Here is a 7,067-nt window from a genome sequence, read left to right as displayed (position 1 = left end):
AGAAGTCTTTGGAAGCACATAAAAATTTAATTTTTAGAAGGTCCCAATCATCTGGTTTCTCTTCTGCTGTTTGTGCATTTTGAGTTATGTTTAGCCTATGTTTATGTTTGGAAATAGAGCCTTCTGGGGTTCTAGATGACCCAGACTATTGTCTTTCGATTTGGGGAGCTTCTATAGTTGGTAAAAATGAGAAGGCAATTATCAGCATTGGCCAGGAAGCTGGGGAGGTGTGGTGGGTTTGTGCTGTTGGGCAAGCAGAGAAGAAAGTGTCTACTGGCCTTGTGATCCTCTAAAGTATGCATTTCCTTAGGGAATACTCAGCCAGCATGGGCATACTGAAGAACCCTATGAGAAGAGGGACATGGCATCCTGAGGAGTTAAAAAAGTAAAAATGAGAGGTAGGGAGACCAGGAAGAAGTACTGCATTTGTTATAGAAAGAAATTACAAGAGTCTGAACCACAGCAGGGCAATTAAAATGAGAAGAAAAATTGAACTGTTGTTATATAAGATATTAACACTAAGGGAAAAATAAAGGAATAAAGGAAACTACTTGTGCTATTCTTGTCTCTATTCTGTAGTCTAAAATTGTTGTTGTTGGGTGCTATAGACTCATAGTAACCCCATGTGACAGAATAGAACTGCCTATAAATTTTCTTGGCTGTAATCTTTATGAAGGCAGATTGCCAAGTCTTTCTCCTGCAGAGCTTCTGGGTGGGTTCAAACCGCCAGCCTCTTGGTTAGTAGCTGAGCACTTAGCTGTGAAATCACTAGTCTAAAATTAGTTCAAAATTAAAAGTTGAAAAAAGTTGAAAATAAAAATATAATGGAAAAACTTGGTGAATAATAATAATGTGTATATGGTGGGGTTGATAATTGGATGAATGATGCAACCTTACATGATTGTTGTTGTCGTTGTTGTTGTTTGCCGTCGAGTCTGCCCCGACTCATAGCGACCCCTCCTTGGGTTTCCGAGGCAGTATCACTACGGAAGTAGGATTGCCCAACCTTCCTTCCAAGGAGTGGCTGGTGGGTTTGAACCACCAGCCTTCTGGTTAGCAGTCAAGTGCCTTAGTCACTATGCTACCAGAGCACCTTACATGATAGCAACTATTAAGAGAATAAAGTTTCCGGGGTCTGTGAGTTGAAGAGTTTCATTTTGAATATGCACAGATTTGAGGCTGTTGGAGGATATCTGAGTGGAAATGTTGATATTCAAGACTAAAGATAGGATCTCATGTATCACACTGAATTGTATTTAATTGGCTTCATGTCTGTGTTACCCTCAGTAAGATGAATTTGAAGGCAGTGACTACCTTGACATCTCTACATATTCACCAGCCTGGAGCAGATATCCCATGAATGTTTATTGGGTGGGGTTAGTCTATCACCTGTAGTGGGTCAGGTGCCTTTACAAGGGCCAAATTGTGGATATAGGAGAGGTTATAAGGCTCTGGAGGTACCTAAAGAAAGAAGAAAGAAGTCATAGTGGGGATTCTCTAGATGCTATACTAGATTCTCTAGGTTAAATGGAAACTAGAATGGTAAACTTAGACATTTACCAAATTAACTTCACGAAAGATTTATTGAGGGATGAGAAGTGAGGCACATAGAGCGCTAAGGTATGTTCTTCCTCTCAAAGAATCTATGATCTCACTCAAAAAAAAAAAAAAGCTTACTGCCATCGAGTTAATTCCAAATCGTAGCAACCCCCATTGGGTTTCCAAGGCACTAAATCTTTACAGAAGTAGATTGTCTCATCTTCCTTCTGCAGGGTGGCTGGTGAGTTTGAACTGCCAACTTTCTGATTAGCAGTCAAATGCTTTAGGCACTGTGCTGTCAGAGTTCCTTATGCTCTCACTAGAGGAATAAAATATACTCACAGAAACAGTTGGATAACAAAGCAAGGCAGTGTGGAATGGTATGCCCAAACAGGTAGATAGACATCAAGGAGCAGATTGGTGTGGCCAGAGAGCTTATAGGAAACTTCAAGAAGCATGGAGTAGGCCTACAGTGGGCAGAGAGGGCTGAAGAGAGAGAACAACCAGAGCATTTCAGGTGAGGGGTACAGGAAGGCAGGGGAGTCCAAGATCAGCTTGGGCCGTGGAAGGGCCAGGAAGGAGACATGAGCTTATGATGATAATTTCAGAAAGTCAAATAAAACATTTGATTCACTTATCTGTCTTTTATTCTCACTTGTTTTTTCTCTTTCAGGTATCGTTAGACTGTTTTATTTTTATAAGGAAGTTCTTTTTCTAATTAAAGCCATCAATGAAGCGGTGAGTTCTTGTTTTCTTTCGCCTAAACCTGAGCCAAACAGTGTACCAAATTAAGTTTTACTTTTAATGTGGAAGTGATGAGAGCTGTCCTAGACTAGGAAGGAATAGAGACCTCTGTGGTCAGAGAGCCTCCTCTGAAATATGCAATTAAAAAACCCTTTACCATCAGAGGGTACATGCTGAATGCTCTGAATTTATGCTGTCAAGAGAAGAAAATGGTTAAAGAACTCTAGTCCAAAGTTTTCTCTTGTGCACCAGACCAATATCTAATAACTACTTAAAAATTCCTAAAACTTCCAGGCTTTTTCACATCCTGTGCCCTTGCCCATGCTGTCCCTCTGTTTGAAATACTCCCCCTTGCCTATTACCTCCTACTGTGTGTGCCTGTTAAATTCCTCTCATCCTTCAAGACCAGCTCAAGCATCTTCTCTGAGATGTTTTCCCTGACACCCCCAAGAGGAGCACCCCCTCCTTTTTTGCACCACTGTATTGAACATAATTTCTCTTAAAACATTTTTTGTACACTCCACGCATTGTTTATATGACTGCTGTTACTTCTGAGCATAAGCTCCCTGAGAGAAGGAACTGTGTCTTACTCACCTTTGTATCCCTTGTTCCTAGTATATTGCCTGACATATTGTAGGTTCTCAGAAAGTGGTTTTTTGAAAGAATAAATCCCAAAAATTAACTCAGAGGATATTTTTTTAAAAGCATTTTCTTATATTTTTGGTGAAAAATGAACAACAAAACACAACCTTGTTCAACAATTTCTATACATAATGTTCACTGACATTGGTTACCTTCTTCACATTGTATCAACAGTCTCATTATTTCCATTATAGTTGTTTTACTTCTGTTAACTTAGTCTCATTGCCTCCCCAAATTCTCATATATGCTTTGGAGTAACTATTGTGCATTAGGTCTTATGTCCATAATTTTTAAAAAGAGTGCAGTATTCAAGGGGAACATTTTTCACTCTTTGAACTAAACTGCTATTTAATTTAAAGGGGGCATCGGGATAGTTTCACTTCAAGGTTTAAAGAGTATCTCAGGGCAATAGTCTTGGGGAGTCCTCCAATCCCAGTTGGTCCTGTAAGTCTGGATTCTTTAAGAATTTGAAGTTCTGTTCCACATTTTTTCTCCCATCAGAATCCATCTATTGCATCCCTGATCAGAATGGTTGGTAGTGGTAACCATGCACCATCTAGTTCTGGTTTCAGAGTAAAGGAGACAGTGGTTCTTGGAGACAATTAGTCCTATTGTCCAGTTCCTTTGCTAGGTCTTGGACATCCTTCTTTTTCTAGTGTTCCAGATGAATAGAGACCAATAGTGGTATCTTTGATAGCCACTTATAAGCTTTTAAGATGCAAGACATTACTCACCCAGCTAGGAAGTAGAACATAAACTTTAAAAACTGTATTATGCTAATTGACTGGATTGTTCTACAATTCCATGACCCTAAATCTTCAAACCAAGAAAACTGATCCTTTGAGGTAATGATTTATGTCTAAGGAGTATCAGTATCTATAGCCCCTATTTATCTGATTATATATATATATATATATAGGTTGTTGTAAAATTGTATATAACATAGATTTGCCAATTCATCTTTTTTCTTACATACTACTTGGTGGCATCAATTATATTAGTCAGGTGATGTAGACTTCACCCACATTCAGTGCCACCTTTTCCATCACCATAAACAGCAAGTGAATACTACCTAGGAAATAACTCCCCCACATCCATCTCTGGTAACCACCAATGAACATTGGTCTCTGTATACTTACCTGTTCTTGTAATTTCATAAAAGTAAGATCATGTAAGTCCTTTTGTGATTAACTTATTCCATTCAGCAAAATGTCCTCTAGGACAGTCATCCATGTTGTGAGATGATTCAAGATCTCATTTTTCTTTAAGCACTATTCCATAATATGTGTGTATCAGATTTTGTTTATCCATTCATGCATTCATGGGCATTTAGGTTATTTCCATCTTTTTGCTATTGTGAATAGTGCTGCAGTGAACATTGCTGTGCATATATCTATTCATGTTACTGCTATTAAATCCCTAGGGTATTGCAGTGTAGTGAGTTGCACAGTATGGCTTTTCTAGCCATGGTTTTTGTAACTCCCACCAGATAACTGGGTGGGACCATGCAAATATGTGTCAACTTGGCTGGGCAGCTGGTGGTAGTTATTTTCTATAATGAGACTGGCAATTAACTCTGTAGTGGAATTTGCCATGATCAACTGAGTAGCTGTTTTTAAACTCCTGATTGTTAAAGTCATCCACTTACAGGTATTTCTGTTGGAGCAGCACAAAGTAATCTGGGAAAGTTCTCTCTCTCAGGTGTGTAGAACTCTGATGTTGGAATTGGTTAGTTTTGCCATTCTGCCAGGCTTAAAATGAACCCTCCTAGAGGCAGAGGGGAAATCTCACTGCCAGCTGAGAGAGATGCCCGGCTGAGTGAGATGCCCAGCTGAGAGACAGTGCCAGTGGAACTAAGAGGCACGGGAGAGAGTGGCAGACTTACCTGGCCCACAGAGGCAGAGGTCAGTCATGATCGAAGAACTGTATCCTGAGTGTGTTTTTGAACTTGAATTGTAGCCTGTGGCTTGCCTAATAAACCCCATAATCTGTGAGTTCTGTGTGGCCACTTCAGCAAATTATCAAACCCAGCAAAGAGGTGGTAGTTGCCGTGGGAGGGACAGTTGGTGTCAAGGTTGGTAAGAGGACTGGAGGGTGGTGGCATGTCTAGCCCCAAAGGAACAGGCCCTGGGCTGCTGATGGTGAGTCTGTCTTCCTCTTGTGTAGTTAGAGAAGGTAGAAGATGCCGCCTCCTTGTACCTTTAGCAGGTATATACCTAGGAGTAGAATTGCTAGGTCATATGGTAGTTCTATTTTTAATTTTTTTAGGAATCATCACACTGTTTTCCACAATGGTTGTACCATTTTACATTCCTACAAGGAGCTCTGGTGGTGCAGTAGTTAAGGTATTTAGCTGCTAACCAAAAAGTTGATGGTTTGAGCCCACCACCTGGTCTTTGGAAGAAAGATGGGGCAGTCTGCTTCCTTAAATATTTACAGCCTTGGAAACTTGATGGGGGTTGCTATGAGTCAGAATCAACTGGATGGCAGTGTGTTTGGGTTTTTTTGGTCTACCAGAAGTAGATAAGGATTCCAGTCTCCCCACATCCTTGCCAGCATTTGTTGTTTTCTGTTTTCTTGATCACTGTCATTTCAGCAGGGGTGAGCTACTATCTCATTGTAGTTTTCATTTGCATTTCTCTAATGGCTAGTGACAGTGAGCATCTTCTCATATGTTTGTTGGCTGCTTGAATATGCTCTTTGGAGAAGTGTTTGTTAATGTCCTTTGCCCAATTTCAACTGGGTTATTTGTCTCTTTGTTAAGTTGTAGAAGTTCTATATACATTTTAAATATTAAACTCTTATTAGATATATTGTTCCCAAAGATTTCAGAAGAGACTTTTAATGGCAATTTATCTTGTAAAATAAAGGGGCACCAGGAGAAGTCAATGGGGAAAATAAATCTTTTCAACAAATGATGCTGGAATAACTGGATAAACAAATGGAGGGGGGTGGTGAACTTCAAGCCTACTTCAAACCATATATAAAAATTAATTTAAGTAGATAACAGACCTAAATGTAAAAGCTAAAATAATTACCCTTCTTAAAGAAAATATCCCTGCCACCTTGGGGCAAAGATTTCTTAGGAATTGAAAAGCATTAACCGTAAAAGAAAATTATTGATATTAGACTTCATCAGCATTTAGAACTTTTCATGCCTTATACCATATGCAAAAATTAACTCAAAATGAATTGTAGACCTGTATGTTAAACCTAAAACTATAAAACTTCTAGAAGAAAACATAGGAGAAAATCTTGTGAATTTGGGTTTGCAAAGATTTTTTTAGCTACCACACCGAAAGTATGATCCATAAAAGAAAAACAAAAAGATAAATTGGGCTTAAAATTTAAAACTTTTGTTCTGTTAAAAGAAAAAAAAGATAAGCTTTCAAGTAGGAAAAATATTTGCAAAACATATATCTGATAAAGGACTTGTATCCAGAGTGTATGAAGAACTCTCAGACTGATTCTACTTCTGTAAAACACTAGAAAATATAAACTAATATATAGTGACAGAAGGAAAATCAATACTTCTCTGAGGTGGAGTTGTGAGAAGCAGGAGAAAAGGATTACCAAGAAGGATGAGAAAACTTTTGGGAATGATGGATATGTTCATATCTTGGTTATGGTCCTGTTTCATATTCCAAAATTTATAAAGTTGTTCACTTTAAATATGTGGCAGCTTATTGAATGTCAGTTATACCTCAATAAAGCTGTTTAAAAAACAAAAACATTTCTGCTCAGCAAACAATACTAATAAGAAAATAGAAAGAAAAGCCACAGACTGGGAGAAAATATTCACACTGTATATATCTTTTATAAAGTATTTATATCAAGAATGTATTTGAAAGCTCTTCAAAATGAATAATAAAAAGACAAAAACCCAATAAAAAATAGACAAAGACTTGAACTGACCTTTTACAAAAGACATGCAAAAAATAACGCAGCGCACTGCCTCCAGTCGGATCCGACTGTAGCGACCTCTCCTTGGGTTTCCGAGGCAGTATCATTATGCAAGGAATGTCACACCTTTTCAGTTGTCCCAGTCTGGAGTGTCCTTGGGATTACTCAGATATCAAGGTTGTCAAAGAATTCACGTTGCTTGGTTCTACAATCGAGGCCAATGGAAGCAGCAGTCAGGA

At 38.6% G+C, this 7,067-nt stretch overlaps 1 protein-coding gene across 1 annotated transcript in view; it reads left to right on the top strand.

The window, feature by feature from the left end:
- Window positions 1-7,067, top strand: part of WDR93 (WD repeat domain 93) — a gene marked incomplete at its 3' end in the record, with an annotated part of 119,498 nt that overhangs the window by 6,024 nt on the left and 106,407 nt on the right. The window lies entirely within an intron of this gene.

This window comes from Orycteropus afer, unplaced genomic scaffold (genome assembly GCF_000298275.1).
Source record: "Orycteropus afer afer isolate SDZICR_OR568_19922 unplaced genomic scaffold, OryAfe1.0 scaffold00150, whole genome shotgun sequence".
NCBI lineage: Eukaryota > Metazoa > Chordata > Mammalia > Tubulidentata > Orycteropodidae > Orycteropus > Orycteropus afer.
Note: the sequence above shows the minus strand (reverse complement) of the source record. Positions and strands in the feature narration are given on the sequence as shown.